At 40.2% G+C, this 18,265-nt stretch overlaps 1 protein-coding gene across 10 annotated transcripts in view; it reads left to right on the top strand.

Moving 5' to 3' along the window:
* LOC129724161 (protein vav) overlaps positions 1-18,265 on the top strand; it is an 874,164-nt gene that overhangs the window by 738,480 nt on the left and 117,419 nt on the right. The window contains exon 14 of one of the 10 annotated variants that reach the window (XR_008727880.1): positions 15,210-15,508. The exons of the other annotated variants lie outside the window; for them this stretch is intronic. The gene's annotated coding sequence lies outside the window, so the exon portion shown is untranslated. The remainder of the gene's footprint in view (positions 1-15,209; positions 15,509-18,265) is intronic. 10 annotated transcript variants of the gene reach the window in all.

The following is an 18,265-nucleotide window of genomic DNA, read 5'->3' as shown; positions in this document are numbered from 1 at the left end:
GGAAAAAAAATTAGGGATCTGCTGCACGCGTAAATGATCCGGGATTCCACGAGTTTCTTCTATCATGGATGTATCGAAAAACACAGTAGATTCAGAAGTATTTGATAAGTCGACACGATTTGGAATATTCGAAGAAGGGTTAATATTATGGGACATGTGATTGAAATACAATGTCATAAAACGGGTTTGAGAATTGATTAACCTTTCAAAATTTTCAATCACGGGACAGTTCAAGACCTCACATTTGATAAGAATACGAGAAGACAGGCTCCAAAAGCGGTTTTTCAATGGTAGTACTCCAGGTAAGACCTCCAAACTCATCGTATGGGTCGATTGCATGCAACCTAAGGCGATACGCAAACAACGATATTGTATTCGCTCCAGTTTGATCAGATGTGTGTTTGCTGCGGAGCGGAAGCACAAACACCCGTATTCAATAACAGAAAATATCGTTGTTTGGTAAAGCCTTATAAGGTCTCCTGGATGGGCTCCCCACCATTGTCCGGTTATTGTACGAAGAAAATTCACTCTTTGTTGACATTTTTTCATCAGATACCTAACGTGACAACCCCAGGTGCCTTTAGAGTCGAACCAGACACCAAGATATTTGTGTACCAAAACCTGAAAAATCGTTTTACCCATTAATTGTGTTTGAAGCTGAGCAGGTTCATGCTTCCTGGAAAAAACTACTATCTCAGTCTTCTCCGGAGAGAATTCGATACCTAGCTGTAAAGCCCAAGCAGACAAATTGTCCAAGGTATCTTGCAATGGTCCTTGCAAATCGGCAGCTTTGGCTCCTGTAACAGAGATTACACTGTCGTCTGCAAGTTGTCTTATCGTGCATGTATTTGCCAGACATTCGTCGATGTCATTTACATAAAAGTTGTAAAAAAGGGGGCTTAAACATGAGCCCTGGGGAAGAGCCATGTAGCTAATGCGAAAAGTTGCCAAATCGCCGTGCGTAAAATGCATGTGCTTTTCGGACAACAAATTGTGCAAAAAATTGTTCAAAATTGGAGAAAATCCTTGTCGGTGAAGTTTACCCGAAAGAATGTCAATAGAAACGGAATCAAAAGCCCCCTTAATGTCCAAGAACGCAGACGCCATTTGTTCTTTGCGAGCATACGCCAGCTGAATATCTGTAAAAAGCAACGCAAGACAATCATTCGTCCCTTTGGCACGGCGGAAGCCAAATTGAGTATCTGATAGTAGACCATTTGATTCGACCCAGTGGTCTAAACGACGGAGTATCATTTTTTCCATCAATTTCCGGATACAGGATAGCATTGCAATCGGCCTATAAGAGTTGTGATCAGAAGCTGGTTTCCCTGGTTTTTGGATGGCGATCACCTTCACTTGCCTCCAATACTGCGGTACAATGTTTTGCTCCAGGAACTTATTGAACAAGTTCAACAAGCGCCTCTTGGCATTGCCGGGTAGATTCTTCAACAAGTTGAATTTGATTCTATCTAACCCAGGTGCGTAAGTGTTACAGGACAGGAGGGCAACTGAAAATTCTGCCATCGTAAAAGGTGATTCTATCGCGCCGTGGCCCGGAGACGTATCGCGAACAAAGTTTTGCGCAGGAACAGAGTCCGGACATACGTTCCTGGCAAAATCAATCTTTAGCCAGGCTTTTAAGCTTGGTATTAAGCTCCGAATACCGTATATAGTCGTCGGGTATACCTCCCTTCTGGAAGGCCAAAAACGCGTCGGATCTTTGCGTGTAGACATCGGAGCACTCTTTGTCCCACCACGAAGTTGGAGGCCGCTCTTCGATCGTTACGCCGGGATATTTCTTCGTTTGGGCTTGCAACGCGGCGTCGAGGATTAAGCCCGCGAGGAGGTTGTATTCTTCAAGTGGTGGGTGATGTTGAATCGACTCTACCGCTTTTGAAATCATTTCCTCGTATAACATCCAATCGACATTCCGTGTGAGGTCATACGGAATGTCAATTGGTCGCATGCGAGTTGAACCGTTAGTAATTGGAATAATAATAGGCAGATGGTCGCTACCGCGAGGATCGAGGATTACCTTCCATGTGCAATCCAACCGTAGCGACGTCGAACATAAGAATAGATCCAAAGCGCTTGGGCGCGCTGGAGGTTTCGGGATACGTGTCATTTCGCCGTTGTTCAAAATAGTCATGTCGAAGTCATCGCAAAGGTTATAGATTGAAGAGGAGCGGTTATCATTGTAGGGGGAACCCCAAGCCACACCATGAGAGTTGAAGTCTCCCAAAATCAAACGTGGCGAGGGAAGAAGTTCTATTAAATCAAAGAGCAACCGTTGCCCAACCTGTGCTCTGGGAGGAATATATATATTGAGGCAATACAAAGCTCTTTACCTTGTATTGTCATTTGACATGCGACAACTTCGATGCCTGGAATCGAGGGGAGGTTAATACGATAGATAGAATAGCACTTTTTAATCCCTAAAAGTACTCCTCCATATGGGGTGTCTCGATCAAGGCGAATAATATTAAAATCATGGAAGTTGAGATCAATATTTGAAGTAAGCCAAGTTTCACAAAGGGAAAATGCATCGCATTTGTTTCTATTTATTAAAACTTTAAATGAATCCATTTTTGGTAAAATACTTCTACAATTCCACTGTAAGACAGAGATAGAATCCTTCGTATACGCAGATGAATTAGGCATCGAAGGATACAATCGCTGCAAGGAGGGGCCATTGGGCAGTCAACTGCTTTAAAAATGATCTAACTGTTGGAAGGAATGCTGCAAGAAAAATTTTAATTGGATCGGGTACATTGAAAGTTTCAAAAATCCAGTCCACAATGTCAGAAAATTTCACTAATCCAGAGTTTGTTTCATCAACTGGGAGTGCAAAAGGAACAACTGGGGTTTTAGATGTTCCTGGCAGTGCTGGGAACTCCTTCTGGGACTTTAAATTTGCAAGCCCAGGAGGAGTTTGCTTCGGCTTTTCCGCAGCACTGTTTGGTTTGTTTGTAACTTTCATCTCACTTTGGGAAATCTTAGGGCCTTTTCGGGGAAGTTTAGGAGAGGAAATATTTTTCCTCTTTCTAGACGCCCCAGGATTGGCATAAGTTGTTCCCGCTGGTGAATCGTCAGAATCGGTTTCATCAGAGGACAACAGATCAAAGGGGTTCGATGTTATGGTAGAAGTGGTCACGGTCTTCTTCAGCATCTCAGCGTAAGATCGCTTTGAACGCTCCTTAAGTGACCGCTTGATTTTATCTCTGCGCTGCATGTACACCGGGCATGTGGAGAGCTCATGCTGATTTTCCCCGCACTGAATACATTTTTCAGCATTTACACTGCAAGAATCGTCCGCATGAGTTTCTCCACACTTGCTACATCGTGCCTTATTGCAGCAGTAGGCGGCTGTGTGGCCTAGCTGCTTGCAATTGGTGCAATTCATAACACGGGGTACATACAATCGCACAGGCAGACGAACCCGATCGATCGAGACGTGGCTAGGGAGAGCAGATCCGGCAAACGTAACACGAAACGAGTCTGACGGAGTGTACACTTTTGTGCCGTTGACAAGTGACACAGACCGCAATTGCTTGCAATCTATGATCTTTACTTTTACGTCGTGACACAAAGCATTTTTGAAGCAGCCAAAACCGCTTGCCAAGATACACTCGACCGACAGACTCGAATCAGTTATGACACCATCGATCTCCACGTCTCGTGCGGGTATATAAACGCGATACTCGCGTGTGAAAAGCTCGGAGCGAGCAATAGCGTTGGCCTGTTCCAGGTCGCTGACCACGACACGGAGCTTGTTGGGTCTGACCTTGGAGATTTCGGTCACGGCCTTGTACCCCTCCGTCAGGTCTTTCGAAATCTGCAGGATGTTTAACGGTTTCGATTTCGGTCCTGCTTTTGGCCGAAAGAAAACAGTAAAGCTGCCCTGAGATCCGTCCGGGTAAAGCCTGGGGCGAGGGGGGACTGGAGAATTAACAGAGGAAGGGTTGGCAGGAGGGACAGGGTCGGAGGGGTTCGGGGATGGTGGCACGGGAGGCGAGGGATCTACATCCATCGCGCTAAATCTAGCGCACTAGCGCCGACAGAACACGTACCTCTTTACTTCTCCTTTCAGCAGGGTTGGTTGTACGAACGGTCGAAGCTGCAGCCGTTACAGCCAGCAGCACCAATACAGCAGCTCCAAACAGCCACCAGCAGCGAGCCGGGTGTGTGATCACTCAGCACAGCGACACAACTCGCTGTCAACTGTTGGCTTCTTCTTTTTCCTCCTCTGTGTTGAGATTCTCGTCCACTGTTGTAGCACAAATCACTTAGCAGCCAAATCGGCTTACGCACCAGCAAACAGCCACGATGCGAAACAGTTGCACAAAGGCGGGCGACCTTGAACCTTCACTCGACCAGGCAAACAATGCCAACACTTGCTCGCGCGTCTTTTGTTTTATATTCTATCGGAGCGATCACCAAACACGTCCGATACTGATGCGTGTTCGGCACAGAATGATATATAACCCTTGAAATTAACACAAATCATTTATGCCAGTTACATACCAATAGGATTCTGGGAGTTTCGAGATACTATGTAGATTGAAACAATAGTCAGTTATTTGAGAAATTATCAAAATAAGCTCACCCTTAACAGCAAAGCAATGTGATGTAGTTTTTGCCGTGTCAAATTTAAGCTTCTGCTGCGGTAAAACATCAGAAAAATATAGTTTTCAATGACATTGGAATAATTCAGCATATTTGAGACACGTGGGTGAAGATAGTTTAGTAAAAATATTATTTTTTTTTTGGAAATCACATAGATCCAAAAAATAGTTTGCCTCTTGGGAAAAACGGTCAGTTGTTGTGTTCGCACTGATTAGGGATTCAACAGTAAGTGGCGATCAAACATCAAAACAATCATCACTTTACAGGATCAACGTCTGATGTCATTTATGTCTCAGTATGTTTCAAAGTTGTGTATCAAATTATTCATAAAGCAAAGCCTTGGTGCTACATTCCGATTCGGAACTTGACCTTCTGTTTATTTATAACCAGACTTCGCAGCCGACTGTTTAGCGTACAGGACAATTGCGGGGCTAGCGCTACGATCCTACTGACACTAACAGTCTCTCCCGAGACGAGACTCGAACCTACGACGACTGGCTTGTTAGGCCAGCATCGTACCTCGAGACCATCTGGGAGAATTATTCATAATTGACGTAAAAACATTCTTTAAAAAGAAACAAGATTCGAATCTTAGGTTACAAATCGCCAACAAACACTTACAAAACCCAGGGTAGGTTAAAACTTTAAATTACTAAAAAATATTTTAAAGGCCAGAGAAGTCAAGAATGATTCCAATAAGGCTTTATATTTTAACTTGAAATAGGCAAAAACTAAACTATGATAAAAATATCTAAAACCCAAAACAAGTAACGCCTCCACCCACCACCAACGCCATAGGTGTCGATGGTTGTGTGGTGACGTTATCCACTCATACTCAACCAAAACTGATGTAGATTCCATCCTCCAGAGATTTTCTGAGGCGAAAAATCTCTGGATTCGGGCCGTTAGTTAAGATTCTAGTTGGAGTCGCCTCGCCGGGTGTCGGGGATTGACACAATAGTGGCGGAAATAGACCGACAGAAAATAAACAAAAAAAAAAATCGTAACCTAACCCATTCCCGCCGGTGATGCTATATGGCATCACCTGACATTCGAACTTTGATTTGAGTTCAACAATTATACTTGAAAAATTTGCACGACGATACTACTCAGCATTGTTAGAGAATAGATTGATGTTTAATATGCAATACAGTTTGTATTAATTATGCATATAGTTAATTAGTAATAAGATTTTAAAGTTCATTGCTTGAAGGAAAAACTGATTTTTCTCCACCGGGAATGGGTTAAGCTTAAATCCGCTTGAGAAAATGTCTTGAGGCCAGAAATTTGAAAAATCGTTTTTAAAGAATTTACGTTTTCAAAGACCAGAGGCAACGAAAATAATTTAAAATTCAATTCAAAATTTATGAAATAGTATTGTAGAGGCTTAAAAATGCAGAGCCTGTCTTTTTTTTCCTCAAATTGCTTGCATACTCCTCCAAAATCAGAAAGACTTATTTTTCAAATAAAAAAGTCAAAAGTCAAACGAATAATTTTCGGTATGGCCCTTATACCATAGCGAAAATTATTCGCTTAAAATAATTCTGGAAAAATACCACGCAAGGAACAATGAGTGAGCCTCAAGAGATCCTTAAGAAAACGGAAAATATATTTTGAACGACAGAGATACACACAATTGTTCATAATTCAGCTCACAATTGCCATGACACGTTTCCAGAGACTAGAAAAAGATAATAAACATGTTCAAATATTTCTGAATATTTATAAAGTCAGCAACCAGATTTTAATTTAAAGTCAGAAATGCACCAAAAACATAAAGAAAAATCAGTTATAATATAAAAGTAATAATTTCAATTTTTTAAATAGATTTTTGTTGAAAATTCGGAAATTTAGAACGCGGATTCAGAAAACACAAAACAAGCTTCTTATTTAGCTCAAAAAGGCAAGAATTGTTTCTAAGTAGCAGTAAAATTGTATTGAAGCCTGAAAGAAACTAACAACATCAATGTAAAATCAATTTCGAAACTGAATCTAGAAAAGTGTGTACAAAAATTTATTCTCAAACAAATTTAAAATTGCCAGAAACGGCTATCATTGCAGTTTCAGGCAAGACGAAAAACTATGTCGATTCTGGGTCAAACATAATGTGCTCTAATTATTTTGAAAACTCTGAAAAATAACTAGAATGTTTTCTCTTATAAACTAAAAATGACTATGAAAAAGTTATCAGAAAACAAGAAAAAAAATTAAATAATTTTTAAAGTCAATTCAATAAAAAAACTTAAAGTCAATTCAATTAAAAATTAAGTTTTAAAAGAGAAAAGGCTGTCAGAAATGGGGAATTTAGTTAAAAAAATTTATATTTCATTTTTAAATAAGCACTTTGAATAAGGCCAAAATCCGTAATAAAGCTTAAAAACAATTGATGAAATTTCTCAAGGCTTGAAATGATAGGAAATGATTTGCAGTTGCATTCCTCAGCCATGAAAATTCGAAAAATCAACAGCAAATACATGTTGGCCGAAGTAGTTAGCCCTTTTGAGAGGTTTAAATGAAATAATAATACATATTAAAATTCAAATTCTCTCACAAATTTATTTTGTCAATGAATGAACGTGGTTGAACTTTTATATTTATGCGTTTTAAAACCGGGAAAAACACCTATTTCTAACCGGGGAAAAACCGGGAATTTGAAATTGGAAATCTGCTGGCCACCCTGATTTTTGCAAGGCATAAATACGCATGTGAAAATTGATTTTTTTATCATATGTTTTAAAAATAAAACACCGGGGAATTTTATTGAATATCATCGGGAAAACCTGGAAAATACCGGGAAATCGAAAATTGATATTGAGTAGCCACCCTGAGTTATCTTGAATATACAAGTAAACATTAAAAATTATTGGCAAATAAATGAGCCATAATCATCTATTTATTTATTTATTTCGTTTCGACTTTAGTACATCTCTTCTTAACCTGGGGTACGCATACCCTCAGGGCAGCGGTACACATGGGGTACACAAAAGCCTTCATGGGGTACGTGAAAGAAAAATCAGTAATGGCGGACAAAGCAATTTTTTTATAATACTTCATTTTTTATTCAATCTTGCTCTTAAAACATGACTGTCACATGACTTTCAAACATACCATAATTCAATTTGAAATTTGTACTAGACTACCACATCTTTTCCACTCCCACCACCACGAGAACATTTTAGGCCTGGGGGTACAATTGATTCGGAAAATATCACCAAGGAGTACGTGGACAAAAGAGGTTGAGGATCATCATGCATTGGCCACTACCGAAACGATCCGGATGCCCCGTAGGAATCAGTAGTGGGGACATTTACATTTTACATTAAACTTTCTTCTACAAAGTTGTTACATATGATAAAGCGCTTATTAAAAAATTATCAAAAATTAGGGTGACCAACATTTTCGATGCAATCAAGTATCCAACTTTTTTATCTTTGTAGATAGAAAAAAAAAACTTGTTCTACAATATTATATTGAAAAAACACATTTTGCGCTGAAACTTCTTTATTTCAAGTTTCACCTTAAAACTGTCTTTTAACGACTTTTGGAGCTTTTTAAAATAAACAATTTGCAATGCTGATATCGTAAATATCTTAATTCTACTCAAAGTTATAAATGTTTTTCATCAAAAAACATGCGTTTTTCATTTGTTTGTCATTCTTTTTGGGGCGAACATAAAAAATATCTCTTGGTCTCATTTTGAAGGGCATACTTAACTCTATAAATGAAGGAATTTTAAAAAAAATTTAATTTTTTAATTTTGAGTAAATTCAATTTGAGAACATGACAAAAATTTCAATAATTTTATAATTACGCATAGAAAAGCACGCAGATTTATTTTTTTGGTATTTTTTCTTAAAACTAGAAAAAATTACCTTCAATTTGATTCAAAAAGATCGAAAATCGATCAACTGGTTCAAAAGTATAGCCGTTTTCATGGTCACCCTATTTCAGAGCTAGTCCCCCTATCCCAACGTAAAAATACGGGTTTAATTATTTTCAACATAAATTCATCCCTGCGATTTTGAGCGCAATTGAAGCACTTTGCGTGGCCAACTTCAAAATTGGGTGACCATAAAAAAAAACGACTGTGTTCTATGTATTTAATTTTAAAAAAATCATAACTTTTGAACCAGTTGACCGATTTTCAATCTTTTTGAATCAAATTGAAGGTAATTTTTCATAGTTATAAGAAAAATCACAAGAAGGTTGTATGCAAAGCCACGACCGCAAGGTTGAAGTAGAATACTTTTACAAGAAAGATAACCCGGCTGCTTGCGTGTCAGTTGGCAGTATTGTAATTTCTTTTTGTCTGATATTTTGAATGAAGTTCATTGTATATTCTTAAATTTTGTGCAAATGAGACGTTGAAGTGCTGCCGAATTGTAATATGCACATTTAATACGACATCATTAAACGGGAACGGAACAAAGGCTACGGTTATGCAGAACGCGAATGCCGGCGCGATGCGATTCGCCTTACCGTGGTGAAATGTACAGCTCTTTTTAAGGCGAAGTAGAGCTATACATTTCAACAGATTTCATCTTGCCGAATCGCATCGCGCCATTATTTGCGTTCTGCATGACCGTACCCAACCACTAAGCGACGCAAACACGTAATAATAATCAGAGTATGCATGTAGATGAAGATAATTAAGTTTGGATTATAGCGCAAAACGAGGAAATATTAACTCTTTAAATAATCATTTGTGTTCTTCAAATTTCAGTTGTTCAATTTAATATCCGATGAAATGTTTGTTTATTATCTGATGAAGCTCTTATATAGGCCAAATGATGCATTCCCAATTTACTAGGTCCATAACTCTGCCGACCGTGCTTAGGAAAGCGCGGTATAACGACCAATCAGAGGTCAAATTTTGTGTTTTGACATGGCTTAAGAGTTTTCAATAGTACAATAGTTCGAATGATAAAATTGCAATTTCATGCATTTGGTAGGAATCTTAGAAGATTTTCTAATCGATTGCTGCAAAAACGAAGGCAATCCATCGAAAACTAACCGATTTATTAGCATTTGAATTTTTTCTCACTTTTTTCAGTTTTAGATTTTCATTTTACATCCCTATGTAGCCGAACTTCCTGAGAGAAGTATTCTAATTCAAAATTAAATCTTCATTAATTCATTTGTTGTCCTTATAAGGACAATTGTTCAATTTATCATAGGATGTAGTGTTTATATTACCTCACTGTGTTACCTTGATAGTGAGGACTAAGGCGCACGGTCAACACAGTGAGAAAGGAGTTTTCACATTGAAAACTAGACACGGCTTGTTGGCAAATGCATCTACCGCTAATACCACCGCTATCATACGAAAGCGCGTCGTTTCATGTGGGGAATATCAACAACGAAAAATGACGCGCGTCTAAGCATAACCCGAACTGTTTCGCCGTGCTGCTCCCATTTACCTTTACATCGGCCTCAGGGAAGTACCGGCTGCATCTGCATCTACCGCTGAGGCTGTCACTATACTGCTATTGGTACCAAAAGCTATTTACTCTTCAAATAAGTGTTTTATTTGTTCTCAAAAGAACAATTGTTCAATTCATAATCAGATTTACGCAATCGCATCTCTGTAATATTACCAACAATAATATTCTTCTGAACAAAATGATACAACTTTCCCATTAGGCCTCTGCCCTAATAGACGCGAAAAGCGACGCGAACCGATTCGCTCGGCTGTAGGTTAATGTTCAGCCATCAGTAGAGCTGTACATTAACCTACGGCCGAGCGTATCGGTTCGCGCCGCTTTTCGCGTCTACTATGACAGATAGCGAACCTATACATTAGAGAAATGACAAGACACTCACCGTTAAGGCAACTGTCAACATCAAAACGGATAACGGCAATGCAAATTTATACAGCTCGCCCGTTTTGATGTTGACAGTTGCCTTAACGGTGAGTGTCTTGTCATTTCTCTAATGTATAGGTTCGCTAATGGCAGAGGCCTTAGAGAAAGTTGCTGGCTGATGTATTCACTTCATGCAAGCCTGCTGCTGATGCTTCCCGCTACCACGCTGAAACAGCATTTTAGTGAAGGGAGTGTCGTTGCATCAGCTGACCCTGCTACTATCGATGCTGATATACCCGCTGCAACAGCTACGCTATGCATAGCCATGCCACAGTTGTGGCCGCTATACGCTGGCCCAACTGCTGAGCAACTGCAACGCTATTCGCAGCCATGCCACAATTGTGGCCGCTATCCGCTATCGATGGTACCCACCGCTCGCTCCCGCTGCTGCTAAGGGAGGACTGCTGTCGTCGCTGTTCAGAACTATTATGAGCGGCTTCGACTAAAACAGGCTCTCATATAGGGATGAAAATAGGAATGAATTATTTTACGTACGTGGTGGAATAATATAACTTGAATGTAGGATAGACTTGAAAAATATGTGTGACTTCATTCCGGCTCAGAGTGATCATTTGATAAGCTCCACCTCTTTTTTCAGTTTCTAAAGTTTTTCCTCAGTTTCGTAGCACGGATGCACAAAAATGATTTCTTGTCGAGCCGGACCGATAGCACTCTCATTGAAGCAACAAAATAACATGTTTTGTGTCGTGTTGCGCAGCTTGGTTGAAGAAGAATCTCGTCCCCGTGTCGCATGTAAGCAGATTATTGCGTTCAGTAGATAGTGTATCCAGCGAATAAACACCGATGGTGCTCTCACACACGCAACGGTTTTAACCCGTATCTTATTGCGGTTTGTAACATCAAGCGACTTCGTTTGCTCGCTGTTGCGTGTTGCATCATGTTGCTACTTGGCAGCTGGGAGACGACGAAATTCTGTTTATGCTGATTGATTGAATCGACTACATATTAGCTCTACATAGTCGAACTAACTGCTTTTGTGAATGCGTACAAACAGGGCAGTTAATTATTCAATGTGGGTTATGCTGGTCGCAGCCTTTGCGCTGCCCCTACAGTGGGGGGTTTACTAATTAAAGTGAAAGTAAAAATTAGACAACTACAACAGAATTTGATTGCATCCCGCACAGAATGTCTGCTTGTGTTGATGCCAGAAAATTATTAACCTTCAATTATTTTTATATTTGCCTTGAAAAAAGCATGTTGCGGTTCAAAATCGGTTGCTAATTACAACCTCTGAGCTGCCCTAACTTTGGTGGAATTAAGATACACGGACAACACGCACTGAGGAAGCGATTTAACATTCAGTAAATTAGACGGGTGCGACAAATTTGAATTGCTAGGATGCAACACAGAATGCTTGCTTGCGTTGACAAAAATTATTAACTTTCAATGACTTGTTTATTTGCCTTAAAAAAGGCATTTTGATTTCCGAAATTGGATTTCCTGATGGCAATCATCATGCTGCCCCAACACGGGGGGAATAATGGCTGCCTGGCGACACACGCTGAGAAAAACCGCGCTGCTCCTGAGACGTGGTGACCAACCACAGGGCTAGTGTTGATGCTAAGGAAGGACAACTGCTGTTGTCGCTGTCTAGAACTATTATGAGCGGCTCCGGCTGAAGCAGGCTCTTATATAGGCCAAATAGCATGTTTTCAATTGCAAGGTATATGATCCTGTCGACCGTGCTTGGGAAGCAAGCATATAACGACCAATCAGTGGTCGAATTTTTCGTTTTGACAAGGCTTGACTATTTTCAATAGTACAATAGTGTGAATAATAAAATTACAATTATCTTATTTTGGGAAGAATCTTAGAAGATTTTACAATCTATTGCTGCAAGAACGAAGGAAATCCATCGAATACTAACCGATTTATTAGCATTTGAAATTGGACATATTTTTCACTTTTTTCGGTTTTAGATTTTCATTTCACATCCCTATGTAGCCGAAGTATTCTACTTCAAAAATACAAGAAAAATCAATCTGCGTGCCTTGATATGCGTAATATATAAAATTATTGGAATTTTGGTCATGTTTTTAAATTGAATTTACTCAAATTTGAAAAATAACATAGTTTTTTAAAATTCCTTCATTTATAGAGTCAAGTATGCCCTTCAAAATGAGACCAAGATATATTTTTTATGTTTGCCCCAAAAATAATGACAAACAAATGAAAAACAATAATAACTTCGAGTAGAATTAAGATATTTACAATATCAGCATTGCAAATTGTTTATTTTGAAAAGCTCTAAAAGTCGTTTAAAGATAGTTTTAGGGTGAAATTTGAAATAAAGAAGTTTCAGCGCAAAATGTGTTTTTTCAATATAAATTGGAGGTTTTCAAAGATAGAGAAAAACTTTTTTTACAAAGCTAATTGAAATTATTGGAGCTATAACATTATACAACAAGTTTTTCTTCTATCTACAAAGATGAAAAAGTTAGATACTTGATTGCATCGAAAATGTTGGTCACCCTAATTTTTGATAATTTTTCAATAAGCGCATTACCATATGTAACAACTTTGTAGAAAAAAGTTTTTCTCTAAAATGTTGCTATAGAGCTCGAGACCCAAATTTCCCCCTAAATTTGGTTTCTGGACCATTGTGCAATGGTTGAATGAATTTTGATGAAATTTGAAATGCTGTAGCTTTGCCAAATGTTATTCGATTTTAATAATTTGAACACGATTGAACTGGAAAACTTTTAAAGTTTTATTTTCTGACCACAAATGTGGTCTAGGTCACCGGCTGTAGGAAACATTCTTGAGTTTTGGTAGGTATATCAAACCTGCTTAATTTTGGATGCATTTGGCAAGGGGTTACCTGATAAAAATGCATATTTGCATCATTGGCATGGATGGCAAAACCATTTCTGAAACGAGCGGTTCATCAAGATCCGGAATCGGCCAAGATCTCATCGAGAAATGGCTATTTTTCATCCAGAAGTCCTCAGAGGAACCTGTAGTAGGGGACATTTACATTTTTGCATCATATATAGACGGATTTCGCGCCAAATGAACCCGCGGTTGGCAGTACCCTCTTCGAATTGGTTGAAACTTTTTGGGTGTGAAGACAACACCTAATTAAGCATCTCTGCATACTTACTTTTTCCAAAATTGGTCTAGACTGCCTTCTGAAAAGGGCGAAACTTTTTTTGCCGATTTTTTTTAAATCAATATTTTAAACGGTAAATTCTACAAGAAAAGTGTTCTGTGAGTAACTTTTAGGAAATTGTCAGAATGTTTATAAAAAATATGGAAAAAATTATATATCAAATCCTACACTGAAAAAAAAATGCCATTTAAACACAAAACATCAATTTTAAAAAAATGGTCATTTCCGAATTGGCTAAAAAATTTTTTGGTGGAAGACAACATTGTTGACTACATTTCGTTCATACATCGCAACTTGAGCAAGTTAACTTTCTTTCTTTCTGAAGGAAAGACGACTTCTTACTCCAATAGTCAAATATCGAATGCTGCTTTATTTCTCATTAAAATTATATTACCCTAAACCTACAGTTCATGCTGTTGTGTTCGCCCGATGTTTGTAAACGCCCAGAATGCTATCGCCAGCATGTGGTGCGATGTGACTAGGTCACTGATGCCCGATGACGGTCTACTCGTTGGCAACATGTGTTGCGTCGTATTCAGGTCATCGGTGCTCGGCGGTGGTCTCGTTGCCTTCGCACGGTGAGTGGTGTTGGTGCATCCTTTTTCCAGGATGAATCTTCGTTGCTAACTAGCATATTAAAGGAAAAATTTATTCTCTAAAATAAAAAATGAAAATGCAGACTAAAACCAAGGTATATTATTTTTTTAGTGTAAAACACCTTGAAAGAATGGAATACTTATTATGTTGTGTAAATGTGTAATGTCAATAAATTAGGTAATAGTAGAACCAGTGTTTGTGTGTTGTTTTTGACTCTGGAAGCAAAATCCTGCGTGAAGCACGTGGCCGCTGTAGAACATAGGTAACCCAAACGCGGTAGGTAATTTTCTACCGAGAGGAGTGCTGCTGCTGGTGTTTAGACTGCTACAATACATGTTTATTCTACCTCCAGAATATATGTTTATTCTACGTACGTATCTTTTACCTATTGTATCTGTTGTGATGTGTATGCACGTTACGAACCTGTTTAAAAGCTTGATAAAATAACAACGCTACTCAATCAACTCATAGCAATTGTGAAGAGAAGTTCGACTAAGTTTTGTTATCGTGGATCAAAAGGATATATCACGGCTGAATTATTCGAAATGCTGTGCAGCTGTTGGTAATAAGAAGTGCAGCCGTAAGGGTTCACGCAGTTTATCTTCAACGATAATAGAAAAAATACGGTCCATGGGTTATGACCACCAACTGGATGAATCGATGCACATTTGTGTTTCTTGTCAAGCTGTAATATCGCATAAATAGCAGAAGTGTTCCAGAAAAAAAGCGACGAACGATGCAATGCAAGATTTCGAAGATCCACAACCATCAACAAGTAAAAGTCCGCAAGAATCAACATGTGAAAATCCGCAACCACCAACATTTGATGCAGAGTAGCCATTAACAAGTTGTGAAGATATTAATGACATGCTAGGTAAGAACGTTATTCTTTAAAAAATAATAATAATGAATGCAATTAGTTAATTTTTAACGCACCATAATATGCACGTATTATTTGAAAAATATTTCTTTAACTTATTTTTTTTCAGAAGCAGTACCGTCAGCTCCATCATTACAGTCAATCGCGTCAGTGGATCAGCTGCAGGGTTCGTACAATGTGGAAAAATTTAATAGCATCGTGCAAACACTGGAAGTTTTCCCAATTTCGACCAGAAGCATGAGAAGTACCGATTATCGTGTAAAAAAATCTACGGAGATCACGCAGGCAGTGCGACGAGACATATTCGGCATAGATTCAACGGACATGGCTAAGCAGAAAGCATATGATGAAATGATTATGTAATTATTGGAGAAATTTAAAGCTCCTACTACAAGCAGGAATGACCAGGTAAAAATATTGTCAGTATTACCAAAATTGTGGCCCACGCTAAAATAGTGAAGGAATTCGATGCGTCGCCATATATAGTGAAACAGATGAAACACTTGTTAATGATCAGGGTATACTTTGTACCCCTAATTCGAAATGTGGGCGTGGAATCAGTGAAATTGATAAAAAACCGGTAATAGATTTTTTTGACAATGATGACATTAGTAGACCTATGCCAGGAATCAACGATTTGGTGTCTGAATAAACATATTTTCTGCAGGTAGAATAAACATGTATTGCAGCAGTCAAAACACCTTTTGCTTCCAGAGTCAAAAACAACACTTAAACACTGGTTCTACTATTACCTAATTTATTGACATTACACATTTACACAACATAACAAGTATTTCATTCTATCAAGGTACTTACCTTACCAAACAGTCCCAAACCTGTACGTGAGAGTCGTCTCCATTTCATTCGGTCCATGGCTGCAGTTCGCCAGCTCTGCAGTCTGCGTAGGGTCCGCGGGTCGTCTTCCACCTGATCGATCCACCTTGCCCGCTGTGCACCTCTCCGTCTCGCCCCTGACGGATTGGTTTCAAGAACCATATTTACCGGGCTGTCGTCTGACATCCTAACAACATGCCCAGCCCACCGCAACCTGCCTATCTCAGCGGTGTGGACGACAGTTGGCTCCCCAAGCCTTCTCCACACTCCATTTTCCATCTGCAGTCCACCGAAGATGGTACGCAACAACTTTCGCTCGAAAACCGCAAGGGCGCGTTGGTCCTCCACAAGCATAGTCCATGTCTCATGCCCGTAGAGGATCACTGGTCTGATCAGCGTCTTGTAGATGGTTAACTTGGTGCGGCGACGAATTCAACTCGATCGGAGCGTCCTCCGGAGACCAAAGTATGCACGATTTCCTACCATAATGCGCCGTTGAATTTCTCTGCTGGTATCGTTGTCGGCAGTCTCCAGTGAGCCCAGATACACGAACTCATCAACCACCTCGATTTCATCACCACCAATTTGAACTCGAGGTGGGAGGTTAGCACTGTCCTCTCGTGAACCCTTTCCTTTCATGTACTTTGTCTTCGATGCATTGATGACCAGTCCAATCCGTTTGGCTTCAGCCTTTAGTCCGATGTACGTATCCGCTATCTTCAAAAAGGTCCGAGCCACAATGTCGATATCGTCGGCGAAACCAAACAGTTGAACCGACTTTTGGAATATCGTGCCACTCGTGTTAATAATGCATAATTTGCCATAGCTTGTCCCGATCGATTGTGTCGTACGCCGATTCAAAATCGATGAACAAATGATGTGTGGGCACGTTCTATTTGCGGCATTTCTGCATAACCTGCCGAACCGCGAATATCTGATCCGTGGTGGCGCGGGCACCCATAAGTCCCGCCTGGTAGTGCCCCACGAACTGCTTCGCAAATGGTGATAGTCGACGGCAAAGTATTTGGAAGAGTATCTTGTAGGCGACGTTCAACAGCGTGATTGCCCGGTAATTGAAGCACTCCAGTTTGTCGCCCTTTCGTAGATGGGACACATAATACCCTCCATCCACTCCTCCGGTACTCGTTCTTCCTCCCAAACCTTGACAATGACCCAGTGCACGGCTCTAGTCAGTGTTTCTCCACCGTATTTCAATAGCTCGCTAGGAAGTTGGTCCACTCCAGCAGCTTTATTGTTTTTCAGCCGACCAATCTCCTCCTCCACCTCCAGAAGATCGGGGGCTGGAATTCTGATGTCTTCTGCTCGTGCACCAAGATCAGTTGCCATACCGTCCTGTAGTATACCTACATTTTCCACTGAATTCGAATCAGCATTTTTCAAACATGGGAACGATTGCTTTGACCGTATCCCACCGAACGTAATATAACACGACACCAACAGCAGGTAGCTTTTCGATAACGCAGCACTATCATAACGTGGGAACGATCGTCCCGGTCGTTCTCATTGTATACATATGTGTTCTACTAAAAATGAGCCTTAGTCAGCATGTTTCAAGTCAGGTTAAATATTAAGCACATAGATGAAGAAAAAAAAATTAAGCTCATAATAAATCATTATTACCTGAACCGTCGAGTTTTATGGATATCAAGCATATATCACAGTGGTAGTCCCTCGTCCGCAAAGTATAACGAAGGAATACAATAGTCCTCGCGCTCTACTGCATCGCCGTTTAGATGCTCGTCGAAGTGCTGCCTCCAGCATTCGATCACCTCACACTCGTCTGTAAGGAGGTTGCCGTCCAAGCTCCTGCACATATCGGCTTGCGGCACAAAGCCTTTGCGGGAGCTGTTCAGCTTCTCGTAGAACTTCCGAGTGTCGTTAGCTTGGTACAGCTCTTCCATCGCTACGCGATCTCGGTCCTCTTGCTGACGCTTCTTCCTTCGGAGGACTGAGTTTTGGCTGTTCCGTGCCTGTCGGTATCGTTCCATGTTCGCTCTCGTACGGTGTTGCAGCATTCTCGCCCGTGCTGCATTCTTCTCCTCGACTAACCGTTTGCATTCGCCGTCAAACCAGTCATTTCTATGATTCGGGGCCCTTGTACCCAGTAGCGCTACTGCAGTGCTACCTATGGAGGATCGGATGCTTCTCCAGCCATCTTCAAGAGTAGCTGCGCCAAGCTGCTCTTCCGTAGGTAGCACTGCCTCCAGCTGTTGCGCGTATTCCTGTGCAGCCTCGGCGTCTCGCAGTTGCACAATATTTGGTCGCGGCGCTCGACTTCGGCGGGTGTTATACACCGTCGATAGTTTTGAG

This window comes from Wyeomyia smithii, chromosome 2 (genome assembly GCF_029784165.1).
Source record: "Wyeomyia smithii strain HCP4-BCI-WySm-NY-G18 chromosome 2, ASM2978416v1, whole genome shotgun sequence".
In the NCBI taxonomy this organism is placed as follows: domain Eukaryota; kingdom Metazoa; phylum Arthropoda; class Insecta; order Diptera; family Culicidae; genus Wyeomyia; species Wyeomyia smithii.
Note: the sequence above shows the minus strand (reverse complement) of the source record. Positions and strands in the feature narration are given on the sequence as shown.